The following is a 25,988-nucleotide window of genomic DNA, read 5'->3' as shown; positions in this document are numbered from 1 at the left end:
AAATGCTGGAGAGGGTGTGGAGAAAAGGGAACCCTCTTGCAGTGTTTGTGGGATGTAAATTGATACAGCCACTATGGAGAACAGTATGGAGTTTCCTTAAAAAAACAAAAATAGTACTACCATACGACCCAGCAATCCCCTACTGGGCATATACCCAGAGAAAACCATAATTCAAAAAGAGTCATGGGGGCTTCCCTGGTGGCACAGTGGTTGAGAGTCCGCCTGCCGATGCAGGGGATGCAGGTTTGTGCCCCGGTCCGGGAAGATCCCGTGTGACTAAAAGACAACCCTTCAGAATGGGAGAAAATATTTGCAAATGATACAACAGACAAAGGATTAATCTCCATATTATATAAACAGCTCATGCAGCTCAATATTATAAAAGCAAACAACCCAATCCAAAAATGGGCAGAAGAGCTAAATAGACATTTCTCCAAAAAAGACATACAGATGGCTGAGAGGCACATGAAAAGGTGCTCAGCATCACTAAATTTTTTTTTCGGAGCTTGTGCTCCTCAGCAGGAGAGGCCACAACAGTGAGAGGCCCGTGTACCGCAAAAAAAAAGAGTCATGTACCACAATGTTCATTGCAGCACTGTTTACAATAGCCAGGTCATGGAAGCAACCTAAATGCCCATTGACAGATGAATGGATAAAGAAGATGTGGTACATATATACAGTGGAATATTACTCAGCCATTAAAAGGAATGAAATTGAGTCATTTGTTGAGACGTGGTTGGATATACAGACAGTCACACAGAGTGAAGTAAGTCAGAAAGAGAAAAACACATATCGTATATTAACGCATATATGTAGAACCTAGAAAAATGGTACATATGAACTGGTTTGCAGGGCAGAAATTGAAACACAGATGTAGAGAACAAACGTATGGACACCATTCCAGGGAAAGCCGTGGGGGGCTGGGAGTGGTGGTGGGATGAATTGGGCAATTGGGATTGACATGTATAAACTGATGTATATAAAATGGATGACTAATAAGAACGTGCTGTATAAAAAAATAAATAAAATCAAATTCAAAATTTCAAAAAAAAAAAAGAAGTGAAGTGAGTTGCTCAATGTTAGGAGGCTAATTAATTACAGAATGGACCAGAGCCATGCAACCTGACTCCTGCAACAGAGCTGTTCCACGACCTCTTGTAGCTTGGTGTGACTGACTAACTTACTCTTGCATTCAGTCTTCCATTTAGTTTCAGGGAAGATATTGGTTTTCTCTTAGAAGTTGTTCTTTGTTGAATTTTTGCCCCTAGTGCCATAGCCTGGCAACCTGATACGTGCTTTTGGGAGTTTCTCAGTCCTGAATAAGAACAAGCCCTTCTTTCAACTTCTAGGCCTCCTACACAGCCTGGCCTGAGCTGGAGACCAGGCATCACTTGAGTTCCTGGAAGTGAATCTTGGAGGTGGGTTCGAATCCTTGCTTTTAAGATTCCCTGACCATTTCTAGGATTTGAGTGGTAAGAATGAAATGGGATCCCTTTAGTTCTGGTATAGCAGACAGGGAGGGAGGCCAAAGCAGGGACTTGGTGAACACATGGTTCAGACAAGGGCTCTAGTCATCAAACTCTACTATTGAATACGTTTCCTGTTAGAGTACTGGATTTGTTCCTACCAAAGACCAACCTCTGAGCTTGTCTTCTGTCTTCCTGAATCTCTAGAGTTCAGAAATGGTGGCATTTTAAAGGAACCATTTGTTTGAATGGAAATTTCCAGAAAGATTCTGGCAGCAGGCAAATCTGCAGAGACTCAATGTGGCCTAAAAGGCTCAGGGAAAGAAAAAAAGAAACATTTGGCACCAAAGACATCAAATAGGAAGACAGTCCACATACTGTGGGCCAGTTGCTTCTTCTGCTGACTTTATTCATTCATTCAGCAAATATTTTACTGTGCACTCTTTCCTCTACCAGACACTAAGGATACTGCAGGGAACAAATCAGAAATGGGACCTGCCTTTACAGAGCCTCTACTGTCCTTCCCTTTTCCTAAATGTATCAGTTAGAACCTCAAGGCTGCACAGTGAGAAATTTCCTTACTGTTTGTAAAACACTTTATAACTTCTTAACCATGCATAAGCTGCCTTGTTGACAAGCTTATGAATATATTCTAATTCTCAGTCTATTGTAGAGAAAACTAGAGTCTAGTGAGATTAAATGCCTTGCCCTGAATTATATAATAGTTGATTCTCAGATCCCATCTTTCAAGAGTAACTTTGTCCTGAACTAGACAATTAGTCCAGGAGCCCCTAGCTTGTCATAAGAACAAGAGCTGGCATATTGGTTCCTCCCTAGCAATCTTAAGAGAGTTACACAGTTCAGCAAAGACCTCCTTGCAGTCTAACATGCTCCCAGTTGCATATAGCTGGAGCAATCTCTATCCTTGGTCTTTCCACGTAAGCATAACTTTTCAACAAGACCCTCTTTGGCCACTGCATTATCTCCTCAGGGTAATTAAAGTTTGCAGTCTCTCACTGGCAAATTGGCTAACACAAAGCCTGGTCATACAGTAGACTGCTTTAGATGCCAGTGTTCTTTGAAAGTTGATCTTAACTCTGTTTTTTTTTTTTTTTTTTCTGCGGTATGCGGGCCTCTCACTGCTGTGGCCTCTCCTGTTGCAGAGCACAGGCTCCGGATGCGCAGGCTCAGAGGCCATGGCTCACAGTCTAGGCTCTCCGCGGCATGTGGGATCTTCCCGGACTGGGGCACAAACCCATGACCCCTGCATCGGCAGGCAGACTCTCAACCACTGCGCCACCAGGGAAGACCGAACTCTGTATTTTAAAAGGGTCGAGGTGATTTATTTGCAGGGATGCTCCAACTCTTGAATGCCTGGCCATCTTGATGTACTTGAGAAGGACTTGAACTTCACCACTCGGTTCATTCCCATCAAACCAGGGGATTCTTGGTCTCTAGCTCTGGTCTAGCTGCCTGGGAAGCCTGCAGATTGAAATAGGGGCATACTGTTATTCAAGGACTGAGATGTTCTTCAGCATGGTCACCCTTGATACAATTAGGCTGCTTCCTCCCATACCCCACAGCACACATACACGGAGTCAGGACCTGCTGCCCCTACAAGAAAAAAGAACCAGTGGAACAGCCCACTTCCTTACCTGGCCTGGGCTGTTGTTGTATTGCAGGGTCCCTCTGATGGCTGTGCTGCCCTTCCCCTGCTGGCTGTGAAAGGACCACTCTCCCTAAGAACCAGCCTGGCAGGTAGCACGAGGCGTGCTCTGCCTGCAGTGAGGAAGAACTCTAGCCTTTAAGTGCCTCCCTTGTCTGGGCTTATCTGCTTTCTTGCCCCCTGGGTCTTAAGAGGAAGGGAGACAGCTTTCAAGCTTATTTATGTTTTACTCCATCTCTATGTGATGATGCGTCTAGCTGGAAGACAAAGAATCCACTTCGCTGACTCCTGGAACGAGAAGAATAGTCTCACAGGAGAAATAACAGCTCCGGTGGACCTGCTAAGCTATTCTCTGAGGCACAGAGAGTTTCCCATCTCTTCCCACATGCAGTTTAGAAACAGAAGAAAGATCTGAGACTTAACTAAAAAGCATCCTGAGCAAAGAGGCAAACAAAGGCTAGGCTGTGGGTCTTTAAATAAAGAATTACACAGAATTGATTCTCCCTCAGTCCCCGCGTTCACTTATACATGTGACACATTATCCCATCAGTCCTTCCTCTTCGGAGTTTCCATCTGAGACTGGTACCCGGAGTTGCTCTGAGGCAAGTTCTCCTCTACCCATCACTAAGTGGGGTTCCTCTCTGTGCCTCTTCCTTCAGAATCTGCCTCCCCCTCTTCCTTGCTCTTGACTGGTTCTCAGAGCCAGGCCAGTGGGGCTAACTGCAGTGGGGCTAGCCTCCCCAAGAAAGATTCCAGGGAAGCCACACAGCAGGTGTGGAAAATCCAAAAGGCCAAAAGGAAAATCTATTTGTAATTCCTCACCTTCTCCTGTTAAAATTAGTAAATTATAATGCCCTTGGTTAGATTTCCTCTCCTCTACCCCTTCTTCTCCCTCCCATCCTGCCCACTTAGAGTAGAATTTAAGATGTAAAAGGCTGAGAGCATAGGCTGCAGGCATGAGAGCAGCATAGGCTGCAGGCATGAGAGCAGCATGGGCTGGAGACCTGAGGATGGGGCTAGGAGGAGTGTGGAGGTACTGAGCCTTGAAAGGACTGGACCAATGGGGTAGGAGGCCATGGGCTGTCCTCAGGCTGTTTCTCCTGGGCCTGACCCAGTGCCTGATAAGGGCTTTGGAAGAGCCAGGATACTCCACCCTATCATTTGCAGATTAAATCTTCCTAAATGTGCCCTCACACTGCAGGCTAAGCACTCACCCCTGCTCACTCTGTCAATAATCCATCAATTAAGGGCTACTAATAGTATGCACGGACACAACAGATTAACCAGACACAGAGGCCCAGTGGTGGGCTCTTCTAGTCCATGGCTGCAGGATTATCAACCCTGCCATTGACGTTGGCTTCATTCTTCTCTCGCCGGTCCCTTGTGAGATGTGAGAGAGCTCCATTCAAACCCAAAGGCTCAGAAAACAGGAGTAATCTCAGCGTGAGGGCCTGCAAAAGCAATTCAGGTGAAGGGAAATCAGAGGCAGCCCATCACTTTCCTGTCTCTCACCACTGCCTTCTATCTTCCTTGTGCTAAAATGGTCATCTGTGGAGAGTTTAGCTCAGAGGACAGGAACATCAGAACCCTCTAATCCTTTAAACCTGTGGGGCACAGGCAGCAGGGCAGGCTGCTATCCGCCACATCCTTGTTTCCCAGGTGTCACACTGCATTCTCCCTGTCTGGGGAGTAAACACGTTGCTGTGGATGGGGAACAAAGGCTCGCCATAGATCTGGGCTTTGGAGAGCAGGGGACACTGTCAAGGGGGACAGTTGAGAGCCCATCAGGCCTTGTCCTCTTGTCCCTTTCCTCTGTAGGGGCAGCTTTGGCGTTGTTGGGTTGCGATGATTTCTGCAGAATGGTGAGTCCACAGCTACGCTAATGGGAGGAGGAACAAATCTAGTGTCCGAGACTGATGTTGGAACCAGGGCTCTGTGGTGACGCTCTGTGGTGACACCATCCGGGGACAGAAAGGACAGGCATGCCTAAAACCTAATTTTGCATGCCTGGGGGTGGAGTGGGGAGGAGAGAAAGTGAGAGCTTTGGGATCAAGTACATGGAGACAAGAGGCTTTAGCCTCAGGGAACAAGAGGCTAAAGGAGGTAAGAGGACAGCTATGGCCAGAGGGACTTCAATGCCCTCTTGCTGCATCTCCTTATCCTGACTGTGGGGTGCCTGTTATTGTGTGCATATTCCATCTGGCAGGTGAGGCAGGAGGGGCAAGGATGCCCCCTCTGCAGAGTCCCAATAATCACTGTATTAGTTTGTTGGGGCTGCCATAACAGATACCACAGACTGGGGGGCTTCTATAACAGAATTGTATTTCTCACAGTTCTGGAGGCTGAAAGTCCAAGATCAAGGTGTCAGCAGGGTTGGTTCCTTCTGAGACCTCTGTCCTTGGCTTGCAGATGGCTGCCTTCTGGCTGTGTCGTTACACTGTCTTTTCTTTATACGCGTGAACACCCTCGTCTGCCCAATTTTTCTTTTTTTATTAGTCAGATTGGATTAGGGCTCACCCTAATGACCTCATTTCAGCTTAATCACCACTTTACAGGCCCTATCTCCAAATACGGTCGTACTCTGAGGTACTGGGGGTTAGGACTTCAACATATGAATTTGCAAGGGGACACGATTTAGGCTATAATAATCTCCAAGGATAGCTCTACTGTGAGCTGGAGAATTTAGGCCTCAAAGAATGGCTCAGACAGCAAATATTTTTTCTGGGGCAGCTACCATAAACAACAAGGAACTCATTTCCCCCAAGAGGTGAAAGAAATTTCAGTGGATTTAGGTTCTGGAGGTATACCATACAGAGACTAATTTTCCTAGACACCAACTATCCTGACATTTCCAGTAGTTGCCAGCAGGCTGATAGTGGTGGAGAGGCCAGTTCCAGGAAGGTCTGCTCTGCCCCGTGGTGTAGACTGGACCCCTCTCTATGAGAGCCCCATGGACAGTATCCATGATTTTATGATCTGCCCCCAATTCGTTACTCCCTCCCTGTTACAGAATGACATACCCAGGCCCATGGCCGCTGGGCTTGGTGAGCCCTCCCAATGGAGTTCGTGGAGTACGTTTCCCTGTTCTATTGATAGTGGTTTTGGCCAAGTGACATGCTGGAGGAGCAGGCATGATGCTGCAGACCCCTGATGTGGCCAGCCCTTCTGTGTGCCATGGTCTGCTGAGAGAAGAGCATGGTTCCAGAGTGCAGACACGTAGGGCATATTTGTACCTGACCAGCAGCCTGACACAGGCGGGGTCCAGCTGATCTACAGACCAATGTGAAAGAAGAATAAGTGTGTGCTGTTGTAAGCCATTGAGATTTTGCAGTTGTTCATTACTCAGCTAAAATAGACTACCACTGACGGTGAAGATGGGAACTGGCCCTACCCTACAAGGCTCAGCCCTTCCTGGAAGGCTGATCCACTCTCCCAGCTTCTTGCATCTGGGGATCACTTCCCTTCCCCGTTGGCTGTTACCACAGCTGCTCTCCCCTGTTGCTCCCAGGTTGGTCCAGCTCCCCCTCCCCCTACGAGACAAGAAGAACAGCTTGGCATTTATCACTGGGATTCCACTTGTGATTCCTTGTGAGAAGAGGGTTTTTCTGCTAAGTGAGTTTGAAAATCACCAATCCAGTTTAATCATCCTGATACTGGGACCTAGAGAGGTGCCTGGTAATAGTCGTTGAGCCAGAACTGAAAATCCCAGTCTCAGCCTCTCACCCTTCCTACCCAGCTATCCTGCCCAAAAACCACATGAAAAGATGCTCAACATCACTAATTATTAGAGAAATGCAAATCAAAACTACAATGAGGTATCACCTCACATGGGTCAGAATGGCCATCATCAAAAAACCTACAAACAATAAAATGCTGGAGAGGGTGTGGAGAAAAGGGAACCCTCCCACTCTGCTGGTGGGAATGTAAATTGGTGCAGGCACTATGGAGAACAGTATGGAGTGTCCTTAAAAAACTAAAAATAGAGCCACCGTATGATACAGCAATCCCAATCCTGGGCATATATCTGGAGAAAACCATAATTTGAAAAGTTACATGCACCCCAATGTTCATTGCAGCACTATTTATAAAAGCCAGGACATGGAAACTACCTAAATGTCCATGGAAGGATGAATGGATAAAGATGTGGTACATATATACAACGGAATATTACTCAGCCATAAAAAAGAATGAAATAATGCCATTTGCAGTGACATGGATGGACCTAGAGATTATCATACTGAGTGAAGTCAGACAGAGAAAAACAACTATCATATGATATCTTACATGTGGAATTTAAAAAAAATGGTACAACTGAACTTATTTACAAAACCGAAGTAGTCACAGATATAGAAAACAAACTTACGGTTACCGGGGGAAAGCAGGGAATGGATAAATTGGGAGATTGGGATTGACATATACATACTATTATATATAAAATAGATAACTAATAAGAATCTACTGTATAGCACAAGGGAAGTCTACTCAATACCCTGTAATGACCTATATGGGAAAAGAATCTAAAAAAGGGTGGATATATGTATATGTATAACACATTAACTTTACTGTACACCTGAAACTAACACAACATTGTAAATCAACTATACTCCAATAAAAATTAATTAAAAAATAAATATGCAAATGTTAAAAGATTATTTTTGGACTTTAGAATTGGACCCCCATAATCCTTAGTATATAACACCCTGTCATCTTTGATTCCTTTGAGGCTTTCTTTTATTTATGTGTATAATTTCTCAATATAATGATTATTGTATTTATTTCCTATTACTGCTGTAGTAACTACCACAAACTTAGTGGCTTAAAGAACAGATATTTTTTATCTTATGGTTTGGGAGGTCAGAATTTGGAATTTCAAATGAGTCTCACTGAGCAAAAGTCAAGGTGTTGGCAGGGCCGCATTCCTTTCTGGAGGCTCTATGAAATAATCGGCTTCTTTGGCTTTTCCATGTTCTAGAGCCTGTGCACATTCCTTGGCTCCTGGCCTCTTCCATCTTCAAAGCCACAAAGCTGGTTTTGTCACATCACTCTGACTCTGACCCTGTTCCCTCCTTCTTTCACACTTAATGATCCCTGTGATTAGTTTGGGTACACCTGGATCATTCAGGATCACCTACCCAATGCCAAGTCCTTAGTTTAATCAAATATGCAAAGTCACTTTTTGCCCTACAAAATAGCAAATCCACAGGTTCTGGGGACTAGGACACGGATATCTTCAGGGGACCATTATTCTGCCTACCTGCACAACCCAAGAAATAGAACATCCCTTAGGTTCTCATCCCTCTGTGCTCATCCCTCAGTGCTCATCCCTCTGTGCTCATCCTCTCTATGCTCATCCCTGTCTGCTCATCCCTCTGTGCTCATCTCTCTGAGCTCATCCCTCTGTGCTCATCTCTCGGTGCTCATCTTTCTGTGCTCATCTCCTCTGTGCTCATCCCCTCTGTGCTCATCCCTCTGTGCTCATCTCCCTGAGCTCATCCCTCTGTGCTCATCTCCCTGAGCTCATCCCTCTGTGCTCATCTCCCTGAGCTCATCCCTCTGTGCTCATCTCCCTGAGCTCATCCCTCTGTGCTCATCTCCCTGAGCTCATCCCTCTGTGCTCATCTCCCTGAGCTCATCCCTCTGTGCTCATCTCCCTGAGCTCATCCCTCTGTGCTCATCTCCCTGAGCTCATCCCTCTGTGCTCATCTCCCTGAGCTCATCCCTCTGTGCTCATCTCCCTGAGCTCATCCCTCTGTGCTCATCTCCCTGAGCTCATCCCTCTGTGCTCATCTCCCTGAGCTCATCCCTCTGTGCTCATCTCCCTGAGCTCATCCCTCTGTGCTCATCTCCCTGAGCTCATCCCTCTGTGCTCATCTCCCTGAGCTCATCCCTCTGTGCTCATCTCCCTGAGCTCATCCCTCTGTGCTCATCTCTCAGTGCTCATCACTTCTGTGCTCATCCCTCGGTGCTCATCTTTCTGTGCTCATCTCCTCTGTGCTCATGCCCTCTGTGCTCATTTCTCTGTGCTCATCCCTCTGTGCGCATCCATCTGTGCTCATCCCTCTGTGCTCATCCTTCTGTGCTCATCCCTCTGTGCTCATCCCTCTGAGCTCATCCCCTCTGTGCTCATCCCTCTGAGCTCATCCCCTCTGTGCTCATCCCTCTGAGCTCATCCCCTCTGTGCTCATCCCTCTGAGCTCATCCCCTCTGTGCTCATCCCTCTGAGCTCATCCCCTCTGTGCTCATCCCTCTGAGCTCATCCCCTCTGTGCTCATCCCTCTGAGCTCATCCCCTCTGTGCTCATCCCTCTGAGCTCATCCCCTCTGTGCTCATCCCTCTGAGCTCATCCCCTCTGTGCTCATCCCTCTGAGCTCATCCCCTCTGTGCTCATCCCTCTGAGCTCATCCCCTCTGTGCTCATCCCTCTGAGCTCATCCCCTCTGTGCTCATCCCTCTGAGCTCATCCCCTCTGTGCTCATCCCTCTGAGCTCATCCCCTCTGTGCTCATCCCTCTGAGCTCATCCCCTCTGTGCTCATCCCTCTGAGCTCATCCCCTCTGTGCTCATCCCTCTGAGCTCATCCCCTCTGTGCTCATCCCTCTGAGCTCATCCCCTCTGTGCTCATCCCTCTGAGCTCATCCCCTCTGTGCTCATCCCTCTGAGCTCATCCCCTCTGTGCTCATCCCTCTGAGCTCATCCCCTCTGTGCTCATCCCTCTGAGCTCATCCCCTCTGTGCTCATCCCTCTGAGCTCATCCCCTCTGTGCTCATCCCTCTGAGCTCATCCCCTCTGTGCTCATCCCTCTGAGCTCATCCCCTCTGTGCTCATCCCTCTGAGCTCATCCCCTCTGTGCTCATCCCTCTGAGCTCATCCCCTCTGTGCTCATCCCTCTGAGCTCATCCCCTCTGTGCTCATCCCTCTGAGCTCATCCCCTCTGTGCTCATCCCTCTGAGCTCATCCCCTCTGTGCTCATCCCTCTGAGCTCATCCCCTCTGTGCTCATCCCTCTGAGCTCATCCCCTCTGTGCTCATCCCTCTGAGCTCATCCCCTCTGTGCTCATCCCTCTGAGCTCATCCCCTCTGTGCTCATCCCTCTGAGCTCATCCCCTCTGTGCTCATCCCTCTGAGCTCATCCCCTCTGTGCTCATCCCTCTGAGCTCATCCCCTCTGTGCTCATCCCTCTGAGCTCATCCCCTCTGTGCTCATCCCTCTGAGCTCATCCCCTCTGTGCTCATCCCTCTGAGCTCATCCCCTCTGTGCTCATCCCTCTGAGCTCATCCCCTCTGTGCTCATCCCTCTGAGCTCATCCCCTCTGTGCTCATCCCTCTGAGCTCATCCCCTCTGTGCTCATCCCTCTGAGCTCATCCCCTCTGTGCTCATCCCTCTGAGCTCATCCCCTCTGTGCTCATCCCTCTGAGCTCATCCCCTCTGTGCTCATCCCTCTGAGCTCATCCCCTCTGTGCTCATCCCTCTGAGCTCATCCCCTCTGTGCTCATCCCTCTGAGCTCATCCCCTCTGTGCTCATCCCTCTGAGCTCATCCCCTCTGTGCTCATCCCTCTGAGCTCATCCCCTCTGTGCTCATCCCTCTGAGCTCATCCCCTCTGTGCTCATCCCTCTGAGCTCATCCCCTCTGTGCTCATCCCTCTGAGCTCATCCCCTCTGTGCTCATCCCTCTGAGCTCATCCCCTCTGTGCTCATCCCTCTGAGCTCATCCCCTCTGTGCTCATCCCTCTGAGCTCATCCCCTCTGTGCTCATCCCTCTGAGCTCATCCCCTCTGTGCTCATCCCTCTGAGCTCATCCCCTCTGTGCTCATCCCTCTGAGCTCATCCCCTCTGTGCTCATCCCTCTGAGCTCATCCCCTCTGTGCTCATCCCTCTGAGCTCATCCCCTCTGTGCTCATCCCTCTGAGCTCATCCCCTCTGTGCTCATCCCTCTGAGCTCATCCCCTCTGTGCTCATCCCTCTGAGCTCATCCCCTCTGTGCTCATCCCTCTGAGCTCATCCCCTCTGTGCTCATCCCTCTGAGCTCATCCCCTCTGTGCTCATCCCTCTGAGCTCATCCCCTCTGTGCTCATCCCTCTGAGCTCATCCCCTCTGTGCTCATCCCTCTGAGCTCATCCCCTCTGTGCTCATCCCTCTGAGCTCATCCCCTCTGTGCTCATCCCTCTGAGCTCATCCCCTCTGTGCTCATCCCTCTGAGCTCATCCCCTCTGTGCTCATCCCTCTGAGCTCATCCCCTCTGTGCTCATCCCTCTGAGCTCATCCCCTCTGTGCTCATCCCTCTGAGCTCATCCCCTCTGTGCTCATCCCTCTGAGCTCATCCCCTCTGTGCTCATCCCTCTGAGCTCATCCCCTCTGTGCTCATCCCTCTGAGCTCATCCCCTCTGTGCTCATCCCTCTGAGCTCATCCCCTCTGTGCTCATCCCTCTGAGCTCATCCCCTCTGTGCTCATCCCTCTGAGCTCATCCCCTCTGTGCTCATCCCTCTGAGCTCATCCCCTCTGTGCTCATCCCTCTGAGCTCATCCCCTCTGTGCTCATCCCTCTGAGCTCATCCCCTCTGTGCTCATCCCTCTGAGCTCATCCCCTCTGTGCTCATCCCTCTGAGCTCATCCCTCTGTGCTCATCCCTGTGTGCTCATCCCCTCTGTTCTCATCCTCTCAGTGCTCATCCCCTCTGTGCTCATCCCCTCTGTGCTCATCCCTCTATGCTCATCCCCTCTGTGCTCATCCCCTCTGTGCTCATCCCTCGTGCTCATCCCTCTGTGCTCATCCCTCTGAGCTCATCGCCTCTGTGCTCATCCCCTCTGTGCTCATCCCTCTATGCTCATCCCCTCTGTGCTCATCCCCTCTGTGCTCATCCCTCAGTGCTCATCCCTCTGTGCTCATCCCTCAGTGCTCATCCCTCTGTGCTCATCCCTCTGTTCTCATCCCTCTGTGCTCATCCCTCAGTGCTCATCCCCTCAGTGCTCATCCCTCTGTGCTCATCCCTCTGTGCTCATCCCTCAGTGCTCATCCGTCTGTGCTCATCCCTCAGTGCTCATCCCTCTGTGCTCATCCCTCTGTGCTCATCCCCTCTGTGCTCATCCCCTCTGTGCTCATCCCCTCTGTGCTCATCCCTCGTGCTCATCCTTCTGTGCTCATCCCCTGCCTCTTCTAGTCAAGGTAACCATTACTCTGAATAACTGTCATCCCCTTGCTTTATTTTATACAGTTTTATCATATATATATGTATATATACATATAAATGCATATACATATCAACACATATGTGTAGATATATGTATCTCATATACATATATGTATAGACATACATACATAAACACATATGTGTGTAGATATGTATATATATGTGTGTGTGTATACATCACATACCTGTGTATGCTGAACAAAAAGTTGTTTCATTATGCTTGTTTTTGCAGTGTCTGAATAAAGGGTATTTTATTCTGGTATTTTTAGACTTGCTTTTATCACTCAATATCGGTTGAAATATTCATCCATTTTATCACATGGGGCTGGAGTTCATTCATTTCTCTTGCAATATCACATGCAATTCTGTGAATATACAATTATTATTTGGTTTGTTTTCAGTTTTTTACTACTATGAACAGGTACTGCTATGAACATTACTACCCTTTTTTGTGTGCGTGTGCACATGTGCAAATTTTTCTCTTATATGCCCAGGAAGGAACTACTGGTTCATAAGGTATGTGAATATTCAATTTTACAAGACAATGCCAGTTCCCACTCCCCTCTGCAGTGCTCCAAGAGCCTGTGCATCCACCCTCTGTAGTTTCAGCCTTCTTTTTTTGTCAATTGTGGTATTGATTTGTATCTCCCAGGTTGCCAAAGAGGTTGACTATCTCTTCAGATGTTGATTGCCCACTTGTATTATTTTTCCTGTGAAATATTTGTGTAATGCCCTTTTTCCATTGGATTATTTGTCTTTTTCTTAATATATTTGTAAGTTCTGGGCAGTAACCCTTAGCTAGCTAAATACCTTACAAATATCCTCTCTCGTTTAGTGAATTTTCTTTTCACTTAAACAAATTTTTTTTTTTTGTAAATTGAAATGTTTTACCTGAAAGTGATCTATGTTTCCTTTTAAAGTTTATGATTTGTCTGTCTTGCCTGAGAAATCCTTCTTCTACTCCCAAAGTCAGGAAGCTATTGACTTATCTAAAACTTTAAAATTTCGCTTTTGACATTTAAGTCCTTCAATCATCTGGAGCCAATTTTTGTGAGTGCTGTGGGGTAAGGATTAAATTTCTTTTTTCCACAACATGGATGACCACTTTTCCCATTTATTGAACAGTCCCTCCATTCCCTCCTGATCTGTGCTGCCACTCCATCATATATCAAAGTCCCATATACGCGTGGATCTGTTCCAGGGCTCTGTTTTTGTCCCATTGGTCAACTAGTTTATCCTCTGCCAATACCACACTGTTTTGATTAACCTGGCTTCACAAGAAGTCTTGATATTTGTTATGGTAAGTACCTCCTCTCTCTTATTCTTTTGCTTGTCCTATTGTACTACCATTTTAAAGTAACTTTATAAAAACTTCTCTTGGAATTTTGATTGCAATTACATATAATTATTAATCAATTTGGGAAGATTAGACATTTTCATAGTGTTAGTCTTTCTATTTAAAAACATGGCATTGTACTCCATTTATTTAGATCTTTAAGGTCATCCTGCTGTAACGTTTGAAAGTTTTTTGTGTACAGGTCTTGCACATCTTTGGTTAAGATAATTCTCAGGTACTTTAAAGGTCATATTGCTGTTAAAAAAGATCTTTTTTTAAAAAGTATTTTTCCAGTTATTTGTTGCTATTGTATAGAAATGGAGTTATCTTTTGAAAAGTTGTTCTAATATCCACTCATCTTGCTAATATTTTCTTTTATTTCTAATTATTTGCCAACAGATTTTTTATAACATTTTCAAATAATGGCAGTATTTTTCCTACTTTCCAGTATATTTTTATTCAACAGTTTTTGAGTTATAATTTACATACAATAAAATGTACATATTTTAGGTGTATAGTTTTGACAAATGAAGGTACCTGTGTAATCACCACTCCAATCAAAATAAAGAATATTCCTATCATCCCAGAAAGTTCCCAGCCCATTTACATCTACTATCCCTTTCTCCTGCCCCAGGCAACCAATGCCTCATCTGATTTCTATAAACATAAATCTTTTGCCGGTTCTAAAACTTCATATAAAGAGAATCATATCATATGTACTCTTTTGTGTTTTGCTTCTTTCACTCAATATTGTATCTATGAGACTAATTCATGATTCTGTGTATTTGCTACTGGTCCATTTTTATTACTGAGTAGTATTTCATTGAATGAATATATCACTATTTGTTTATTCCATTCATCTGTTGATGAACTTTGGTGTGGTTGCTAATTTGGAGCAAGTATTTTTGAAGACATCTATTTTCAACTCTTGTAGATAAATACCTGGGAGTGGTATTTATGGGTCAGAGAGTACTTTTAAGTTTAGTTTTATCCAAAGCAGTTGTGCCATTTTACACTTCCACCAACAAAGTATGAATGTTTCAGTTATTTTACATGCAACACTTGCTATAGTCAATTTGATATTTTTTATACAACTTTAATGCAGTGTATTATATACAATGAAATGCATCCATTTAGGTGGATAGTTTTGATGAGTTTTCATAAATGTATACAGCCATGTAACCACTACCATAATAAAGATACAGAGCATTTTTATCACCCCAAAAAGTTAAAAACACATGTCCCTTTACACATGTCAATCCCTCACCCCCAGTTCTAAGCAATAACTATTTTGCTTTCTGTCACTATAGATTAGTTTTGCCTTTTATCAGTCTTTTTGCCTTTAGTCATTCTAGTGAATGTGAAATCATATCTAATTTGTATATTTTCCTGATGACTAATGATATGACCATCTTTTTTTTTTGCACTTATTGGACATTTGTATCTCTTCTCTGGAAATGTCAGTTCAAATATATTGCCCATTTAAAAAATGGAATGCTTGTCTTCTTTTTCAAAATAGTTTTGACTATTCTAGATCCTTTGTATTTTTACATAAATTTTATAATTAGCTTATTGATTTCTAAAAAATATCCTGCTGGAATTTTGATTTGGATTGTGAGTTGTAGATCAGTTGAGGGAGAATTGACACATTAACAATACTGAGCCTTCTGATCCATGAATATAGTATATTCTCCTTTTACTTTTCTCATCAATATTTTACAGATTTTAGTCTAGAGTCTTTTAGTCTTATACATGTTTTATAAATTTTATTTCTAAAAAGTATATGTTGTGCTAGTGTAAATGGTATTATTTTTAAATCTTTATTAGTACATAGAAATGTAATTGTTTTTGTGTATTGAATTTATATCCCACAACCTTGCTAAATTAACTTGTTAATTTGTTAATTCTATATTTTTCATTGATCCCTTAGGATTTTCTATGTTGTTAATCATGTCTTCAAATAAAAGCAGTTTTATATTTTTCTTCACAATATTAAAGTCTTTTGAACCCTGTAATATGCTAGCTCTCTGTCTTGCAAAACTATTGAATAAAATTGAGAGTGGGCACCCTTGTCTTGTTCCTGATATTAAAGGGTAATGTTTCTAGTGTCTTCCCATGAAGCATGATGCTTGTTGTATAGTTATCCTTTTGCAGATATCCTTTACCTATTTAACGATGCTTAGTTGTGTTCTTAATTCACTGAGAGTTTTACCATTGATGGGAATTATTTTCAATGCTTTCTTGGATCAAGGGTTGTTAATATATTTTTTCCCTCCTTTTGGTCTGTCGATGAAATGAATGATATTATAGATTTTAAAATGCTAAGCCAACTTTTCATTTAAGCAATAAATCCAATTTGATTATAATGCACTGTCATTTTTATACAGTGTTGGATTTGGTCTGTTAATAGTTAATCTATGGGGGCATAGATTTTTACTGAACATAACACCTGGAACTACCCAAGAGAACATGAGCTGTTTTATAGGTAATTAGTTCATTGTCACTGGAATTATTTAAGCAGAGACTTGAGAACTGGTCGTCAGATTTACTTATTAATTCTCTAAACATTTACTGAGGATCTACCATGTGCCTGGCATGTTGCTAGGTACTGGGAATATAAAGATTCACAAGAGATGCTTCCTGTTCTGGGGTGTCCTTGAGCTAGACTGCTCATGGGCAATGAGAGTCATAAGCTCTAGAAATGATGTGGTCTAAGCTCTCAATGAATTTACAGCTTGGTTCACAGGAGCTGGTTAAATATATACTACTGTATGATCTATCTATGTATTTTTTCATGTGATATACCTATATACATGTGCATATATCTGCTTATATCAGGAAGTGTCAGGATCTGGTTGGATCTGAGAGTCAGGAAGAAAGATGGATAATTGGTAAGAATATTGGATTGAAACTCAGAGACCTGAGTTCAGACCTGAGACATGATACTATCTATCCTTGTGACCTTGAGCAAGGAAATTACCTTCTCTGTGTTTATGCTTTCCTATCTATAAAAATAGAACACTGGACAGTAATAGTGCATTTCAAACTGCAACATATATTCATTACTATTTTTCTAATCTCAGCTATAGAGCCCTTTTTCAAGTGAAATTTTATGAAAGAAGCTCAACATTTAAAGTGTAAATATGTAACAAGTACCTATGAAATGCTATAGCATTGTGTGGAGGTCTGAATCCCCAACCCCTAGGTACCTCTTCACTCATTCACACCCCCAGTGACTCCTAAGGACACTTAGTAGAACCTCGAGGACTCCTCAAAGCATAATTGAAAACCGGTGAATAAGATGACTTATAAGGTTTGTAAGAGTGCTGACATTTTAATTCTATGAGTCTATTCTTTTGTTCTGTCTAGTCCAGGAAGCCTTCCTGGAAGTGGAGGGTTCTGAGGTGAACTCTGACAGATGAAATAAATACTAGTCACCTGGCGACCGAAAGCAAGACTCTCATTCCAGCCATACGATATGTGGTATTTGTCTTTGTGCTATAAGTATGTGCCTTCCAGCAGGTGGTGGAAAACCCTGTGCTTGGGAATCACATATGGGTTTGCATCTCAGCCTTTACCACTTAGTAATTATGTGACTCTCAGTAGACTCTCTGAGTCTCAGTTTCTTTTTCTATAAAATAGAGCCATTGATACCATGATGGATTGTTGGGAGTGTGAGGAGGGTGAGGGGATATATTACTTATCGAATCTCACAGTACAGTTCCAATGAGTCAAGAGCCCAGAATACAATAACTGATAATAATATCAGTTTTTCCTGAGGACTCTCTTGAAGGCCTCTTTCCACCCATTCCCTCTGATATTTCACAATTAGAGAATCTCTTCCAGCATTTTCACAGTCTTTGAAATTCCCATACTAGCTGTTGTCTGCCCTTTGCTTGTGCCATATTTGATAAACACACATACTTACACCATGTGCCTTCTCCTTTAATGTATAAACACTTCTACATTATGCATCAAAAGTAGCATCTTGCAAGATCAGCCATAGAAAGTTCTTCACATACATTCAGACAAACAGGTTTTTGAACCCTTTCCAGAAATAGAAATTGCAGAAGCAGGGGCAAAGGCGTGTTATTGTTTGTAGGCCTTTAAATATTGCCTCACAAAACCACTTTTCATCTTGTTCTCAAAGGGATTAACTTCTGAGCAGTGGGGATTAACTGATGTCAGGTTAGAAAAGCAGTCAACACCAGGGTCGACCAGCCTGACAAGATTAGTCCCCAAATAAAGAATTTACAATCTGTTTTAAGACTGTAACTCTAACTTCCTCCAAAGCTTTCAGTACCTTGAGAAAGGAAGAAAGTTCCCGAGTCTGGGGGACATATGGCTCACAGACAGGCCTTAGTGAGGAAGGAAAGGCAATAGGATGGGTGGGTCTTCCTGACCATGGGTGCCAAAAGGAGGGGGCCACAGTTGGGTACCACATCCATGGATGGAAAAGGAAGTGGTGAATCCTTTCCCTGTAAAGGAGCCCTGGCAAGATGCAAAAGCCACCATCCATAGGAGGTCTGGAACACCCAACAAGCAGTCCTGGAAGCATCCAGTGGGACCCGATAAGCTCTGTCATGATGTAACCATTCATATCTCCTGTCCTTCCATCCTAACACTTAACCACATTTTCCATCTTCCATTTTCAATTTCCTTCTTCTGGATGCCCAGTTTCAGAAAATTCCTGGTCTATAGTGCAGTGCTTCCTCCTAAGCCCCTCTTAATGGACCATTCTGGGATGGTGACCAGACCCTGGTCAGAGGGCTCCCTGATGGTCCCCTGGCTCTTGCCTCTATATGTCCCACTGCCATGTTGGGCTTGGCAAGGCTAGGCATGGGGCTCAGCATGGAGGTCCTGGGGTCTGACTGTCTGGGCTTGGATTCCCACCTGTCTAAGCCTCATACTTAAATGAGATAATGCATGTCACACACAAAATCAATGTTCAATTAAGAAAAGAAAAACTAGGCAATCATCACACACCAGGCACATAGTAGATACGAAATAAAGGTATGTCAGGTATATGTATGAATTAAAGGTCCCTGTAATGGGTTGAATTGTTTCCCCTCCAAAAAGATATGTTAAAGTCTTAATTCCCAGTATCTCAGAATGTGACCTTATTTGGAAAGAGGGTCATTGTAGATGTAATGAGTTAAGACGAGGGGATACTGGAGTAAGGTGAGTCCTTAGTACAATGACTGAAGTCTTTATGAAAAGAGCTCCATATGAAGAGACAGAAACATAGGGAGAATGCCATATGAAGACAGAGACAGAGATTGGCTTGATGCACCTGCAGCCAAGGAAGCCAAAGATGGCCAGCAAACCACCAGAAGACAGGAAGAGGCAAGGAAGCATTCTTCCCTGGAGCCTTCAGAGGGAGCGTGGCTCTGCCAATGCCTTGGTTTTGAACTTGGGGTTCCAGAATAGTGCGACAGTAAGTTTCTGTTCCAAGCCACCCAGTTTGTGGCACTTCGTTGCGGCAGCCCTAGGAAAACAGTATAGCCCCCCACCAAGCTACACAGACAGCATTTCTTGGCAAGGCCTCCTCCCATGTCTGTTCATCCCATTCTTCTCTGTCTTCCTTGCCTGGCTCCTCTGTAAGGCCCAGAGCCAGTCTTACATCCACCGTAAAAGGACCATAGTAGGAGCAACAATACATCATTGTTTGTTAGGTCTGAATCAAATGGGAACATATTTACAGAAGTTTGTATGTTGCTGTCGCAGGTATGGGCCAGAGTACAGGAGAGGCTGGCGGGTGAGAGGATTTATGAGAGCTGGTCTCTCTTCACCCTCCAGGTGCTCACACTCTGCCGACATCTGTCTCCTCTACTCCCTCTTCTGACTTGCCCTTGTAGTCAGTCCTTCTCTTGGCCAATCCAGAGTCAGTGTTGAAGACGGCAGGCTCCAAATCTTGATGGACCAATGAGCGTGCGTTTCGTCATCTTAGCAGATGGTAGCAGAGCTGAGGGCCCTCTCTAAGCCCCCCGACTTGTCACCCCACAGTTGGGGAGAATGCATTTCTTCTTGTATTCTTTGTGTGTATATTTTCCTCCTGAACACAAATAACAATCCAGTTGCCCCATAATTAGATTGGATTACGGAATAATTACAACCTTGTTTGCTCTCGGCAGATTACATGGTAATTATACTTGGCATTACCATGAAGAACCAAGAAATTCCAACGATGTTATTACATGGTTATTTGTACAGTACAATGCAGCAGTGTAATTATACATGCAACATTTGTTCTCCAATAGGAGAATGATTAAAACAATGCTAATACTCAAAGTGTTGATTAGGAGCCAACATGATGACATTTACAACATGGAGGGAGTCTGTTTCTTAATTTTTTTTTTGAACACATCAATATCTACCTTCCCCTAGACTCCCCAGCAAACTCTTTAGGGCTGTGCTGTTGTCAGGAAGGTTTGTGTGACCATACACTGTGCTCTCTGCCCTCATAGGTCATGCATGCCCACAGCAGCTAGGGGACCAGAGTCCCCAGTAAAAATCAGGGGTAGATGGCCATTTATTCCCCAGCATGAGACCAGCTTAGTCATTTTTCACCACTTTGTGAGGCTGACTTTCTTAAAGTCTTGATGGCAGAGAGACGTGGGACGTGGGGCATGGAGAGAGCATGAAGTGTCAGACACTCTGCATTCATTGGACAAGCCCTTTCTCACACTGGACCCCAAGCTCTTCATCTTTAAAACCAGGGCATTGGAGATGACGTCTAAGAGTCCTTGTGGGTCTAGGAATGTGTGACAAGAGGTGGTATGCAGTGCTTCTTATTTAATTTTTCATATATTTTAAGGTTGTCAATGAAAATGACCTCTCTGTGGCAGGGGACTTCACTTTTTCTTTTTTTTTTTTTAATTCCCAGAGTGCTCAACACATACTGATTGAAAGCATGAAGGAGTGGCTTTTCTATCTGGTGCAGATGCCACTGAGAGTCCTTCATGTGACTGGCAGGTTGGATTCCAGTGTTGTCATTTGGGAGAACGTGTACATGGTGTCCTGGGGAGAATGGGATTTCAGAGCCTGATCACTTAGATATGAATCCCACCTTCAAGACCTTGAGTACTTCTTCTTTTACCCTCTTTGAGCCTCAGTTTCCTCACTACTAATATGATATGAAGACAGTATGCTTACCCTAGAGTGCTGTAAATCTTAGAGCTAAAAATGTACGGGTACATATAGTTGCTGGCACCTTGCCCTGCACAACGTAGGTAACACTCATTCAGTGGTGGCTGTTTGTATGAGCAGCAGGCATTAAAGGGGCTTTGAGGATGTGGACCGGGGAGCTCCAGTCACTGAGATCTTGTTCCAGCATGAAGAGGGGTTGTCTTGTGTAACGTGACCCCCCCAGACAAGTCAGACTTAGGGTCCAGAGCCTGCTTGCAATGTTGTGGGCTGCAGGAGCTCTATGCAGTGCCTGTGTGCCAGCTGCTTCCCACCTGGTCCTGCATCCATCCCTTCCAAACAGCTTTCTAAGGATCCCCACACATGTTCTTGTCAGTGAGAAACACAGCTGTGCTAGCCAAGACCTTGACTCTGGTTTAAAAAATTCTGTCCTCCTCTAGTCTATGTTGGGCTTGAAAAAGGAGATGAAGGTAAGGGGACTGAAAATCAGGCACCTACCTTCCAGTAAATGAATGCGGTCTGCGCGCTTCTCCATCTGTCTGGATTGGCATGGAAAACACTATGTGTGTGTGTGTGTGTGTGTGTGTGTGTGTGTGTGTGTGTGTGTGAGAGAGAGAGAGAGAGAGAGAGACAGACAGAGAGAGACAGACAGAGAGAGACAGAGAGACAGAGAGACAGAGAGAGAGAGAGACAGAGAGAGAGAAAACTCTGCCAACTCATGCAGAAAAAGACCCATTCTTCAGGCTGATGCTGGGTGTCACTGGGTCTAGTGAAGGAGAAGAGATGGAGGAAAGGACTCTGGGAAATGCAACCAGTTGTATGAACAGTTTACGGGACAAATGATATTTTTGCAACCTAGTGCTCGCTGAAAGCTATTTGGAAGCCTGCCAAAATCCCAGTCCTGGCAGATGCAAGCATCACTTATCGAAAATCTGGGAAACCAGAGAAGCTGGATCCGTCGGGAGTGCAGAAGGTTGGATGACGTGGTTGGCATGCCTCGTTTTACTGTGCTTCACTTTATTGCATTTCGCAGATATTGCATTTTTTACAAATTGAAGGTTTGTGGTAACCTTGCATCAAGCAAGTCTATTGGCACCATTTTCCCAAAAGCACCTGCTCAATTTGTGTCTCTGTATCACATTTGGTAATTCTCACAATATTTCAGACTTTTTCATTGTTATTATATTTGTTATGTGATCTGTGATCAGCAATCTTTGGTGTGGCTATTGCAAAAAGATTTCAACTTGCGACTTGCGGAAGGCTCAGGTGATGGTGAGCATTTTTTAGCAATAAAGTATTTTTTAACTAAGGTATGTACACACATTATTTCTTTAGACATAAAAGGACTGCACACTTAATAGACTACAGTATAGCATAAACATAACTTTTATATGCACGGGGAAACCAAAAAATTTGTGTGACTCTCTTTATTGCTATACTCACTTTATTACACTGGTTTGGAACTGAATCTGCAATATCTCTGAGATCTGCTGTACTGGGTATGTGGGGAGCCCACAGGAGAGGGGTTATTGCTCAAGGGAGGAAAGCTTTCAGGACAACAAGCCTATGGTTCTAGAGAAGACAAAACTTCCATTTGACTCAAGCACACTCTGTTGTAGGAAGCCAAAAATCATCGTGGAAAGAGAGCAAACCCTTCTCCACACTACAGATATTTTAGAAAAAATTTTTTCTGGACAACGTTGGGAAAAAATATATATTTTATTCTGCGCCCTTGCTCTCCCTGCCCAGGCACTATGCTATGCACTGTGCAGTAGGAAATGAAAATGACACAGTCCTGTTTTTCATCCAGGTAGTATGAAGGATGTGAAGGGAGGACGTGGGTGGGAGGTATAGAGGTCTAGATGGTTTCCAGGGCTGGGGAGTTACTGAGTATAAATTCCATGTGAACATTTCGTCTCGACATTTCACACGAACTTTGTGGTCGGCCTGGGCTGGGTGGAGTTGTAAATGGTATAGACCCACCAGGTTTGGGGAAAAAAGAGCAGGCAGCAAGGAGAGGCAGCTTTTAGAGCCCACTCACCCTGGGGAGCAGAAGCGCAGACGTAAGTCAGCATCACCAAATAGGACGCCTCACCAAAGGACACATCTTCTAGTCCTGTCATCTCCTGGGTGACTCTGTGTCTGTCCTTTGTGTCTCACTTTATTCTCAAGTCTTCTGTTGGAGAAGCTGTGTCCGTGTGGCAAGGTGGATATCCGGCCCTGGAACCTGACGGACCAGAGTTCAAATCCCAGGTCCGTCACTTTGTTTGTGTGTTCTCGTCTAAGTTACTTATCCTTTCTGAGCTCTAGTATCCTTGGCTGCAAAACAGAGCAAAATATACTTACTTTTCAGGGTTGTGGTTAGAACTATGTGGAATAACTTAGATGAAGTGCTTGCCACAGTTTCTGGAACACACTCCAATGCTCACGAAATGGTGACCATAATCATTTTACATGTGGGTTTCCAGTGGGGTTAAGCTAGATTTAGATGGACTCTGGGAAATGCCTAGAGAAGAGGAACTTGGATGAGCAGCTGTGTGGCCGCCGAATGTCCTGCTGGCCATTGGGGATGGAACCCTTATACGGCCAGGTCCTGAGGTCACTCATGAAGTGTCCATTAAAGTCTATCGTTTGGGCCAGTGGGTAAGTGAATATTGGCCTCATATTTTCATTTCCTTTTGCCTACAGATAAAGTCCTAAACATTGAAAAGGCCTCAAGGGCACTGGAGTGGGGATCTGGAGACCAGCCCAACTCTGTAACTAGAAGCTGTTGGAGCAGGGGCAAGTTTCTTGTCTGTTCTGGCCTCAGTTTCTCCAACCGTAAAATCAGGGATTTAAATTGGAGAGTTCCTAAGGTCCCTTCCAGCTATAAAATTTTATAATCCTGAGAAGGACTGTTTTTCCCTTTCAGGATATGTGCCCACACTGTATATTTGAGATAACTTTTTAGTTTTACTGAGCCAAGCTTCATTCTACACATACATATGTGTACTGCAAATATGCACATAAGCATGTGTCTACACAGGTATTGAAAGAGGAAATTGTCCCTACACCTCAGTGCTTTCAATTGAGCCACCAAGTTACTCAGGTATTTATGATGGAGAGAAAAACATGTGCACTGTTTTCCTCTCTCCGGAGGACCATGCCAGGATGTAAGACTCAGGTTGAGAGAAAGAAATAAGACTTTAATGAGTGAGTGATGGCTGTAAAGAAAATGATAGAAATTGCTTCCTCTCTGGTCCTACCTTTCCATGGACCAACAGGGCTTGTCCTCTTGGAATATTTTATGGGCTTAACTAAAGGACACCTCTCTTCTCTCAAGTACAGCTTCCCTTAAAATGCTCTCAATATTTGAATTGGTTTTACCCTCCCATGCCTGCATTCCCCAATCCTATCTGTTTCCTTGGCCTGTCAATTTCTTTCTCTGTCATTCATGCCATAAATGCTTATCAGGCCCTTACAATTAAGTACACATTGTGTCAGGATATATGCTAAGTGCTGGGGCTGCAGCACTGACCAAGACAGACCCAGCGTTCTCCCTCTATACTCTACCAGAGTCGTGTTAGTTAAGATAAAGCTGGCTACCAAAAATGTCAGTGTTTTAATATAATAAGAGTTTATTCTTGGCTTATGCAGTATCAGTCCTATGTATTTGGCAGGCAGTCGTCAACATAGGCACTCAAGAACCCAAGCTCCTTCCACCTTGTGGCCCTGCCATGCCCGAGGGCTGCCAAGTCCCTCACTTGCATTTGGTAGATGGATAGAGTGTGAGCGTGGAGAAGGCCCATCCATGTCTGAGTCATTTTAAATCCAAAGTTGGACTCTCATCACTTGTGTTAACACGAGTCCACGTCTCCATACAGACTCAGGGGTGCTGGGAACAGCATGCAGGATAGAAGTGGGAGCAAAAGTCTGTAGTGGACAGATGTTAAACAGGCAGAGCTTTGGGGACAATGAACGAGCAGGGTTCGAGCACTATAGCAGATCCAACCTTGCCTGGGGTACAGAGATGGCCTCTCAAGGGAACAAATTGGAGTTAACTGGATACAAGAAGGTGGAAGGTTGGAAGCTGAAGTTACTGGCTGGTTGTCTTCAAAGGTCACAGGGCAGGGGAAGATGAGGACAGAGAAGTTAAGCCCAGGTCTGGTGCACTGTGTCAGAGGGTGCAGTGTGCTGGAGAGTGGGAGGGGAGGGGTTGCAGACCATGAAGGTACTTGTAGGCCATGATGAGAAAGTCTGACTTTGTGCTAATGATAAAAGAAGCTATGGGGGGGCTTCCCTGGTGGCGCAGTGGTTGAGGGTCCGACTGCTGATGCAGGGGACACGGGTTCATGCCCCGGTCTGGGAAGATCCCACATGCCACGGAGCAGCTGGGCCCGTGAGCCATGGCCGCTGAACCTGCGCGTCCGGAGCCCATGCTCCGCAACGGGTGAGGCCACAACGGTGAGAGGCCCGCGTACCGCAAAAAATAAATAAATAAATAAATAAATAAAAGAAGCTATGGGAAACTTTTCAGCAGGAGAAGTGAAATGATGCCACTTGCAAACTCACCCTGGCTGCAGTCGAGTGTGTGATCCTGGAGCCTCAGGTGCTGGTGGTGGGATGGAGAGAAGAGGGAAGATGCAAGAGACACGTAGGTGGTCGACTCTCTAGAATGACTCGTTGGATTGCCCTGGTCTGGGCCCTCTTCCCTCCACCTGGGATCAGGATAACTGACTCTCAACAGTCTTCTTGCCATCATTTCTTCCACTTCTACCAACAAGTTTCAATGATGCCACCATGTCACCCTCTCTATGGGTCAGGTCTCTGCATTGCAGTAACACTGTCCACACTGGCCAGTTTAAGCAAGAGGTGATACATTTACAAGTAGAGAAGATGCACAGAATCACTGAGAGGACTGGAGAAACAGATTCTAGGCAGGCCTTCCTGAAGGAGCTCTCAGCAACCCCTGCAGAACAGTCTGCCAGAGGAGGGGCCAGCTCTGCCGTCATCAGGAGGTTGTCGCCTTAGCTGTCTCTTCCACAGCCACACTGCCCCACGGTACCAGCAAAACAGATGACCCAGGCCCACCTCTTCCACCCTATAACTCTGCTTACTCGCCTCAGAGCCCAGTGCAGGGGCATCTGAGCAGTAAAATTAAATCACGTGTTTGCCTCCTAATGGCCGTGGAAGCTGGGAAATGTAGTTTTGGA

This window comes from Neophocaena asiaeorientalis, unplaced genomic scaffold (genome assembly GCF_003031525.2).
Source record: "Neophocaena asiaeorientalis asiaeorientalis breed wild unplaced genomic scaffold, Neophocaena_asiaeorientalis_V1.1 scaffold32, whole genome shotgun sequence".
Taxonomy (NCBI): Eukaryota; Metazoa; Chordata; class Mammalia; order Artiodactyla; family Phocoenidae; genus Neophocaena; species Neophocaena asiaeorientalis.
This window is presented reverse-complemented; position numbering follows the sequence as displayed.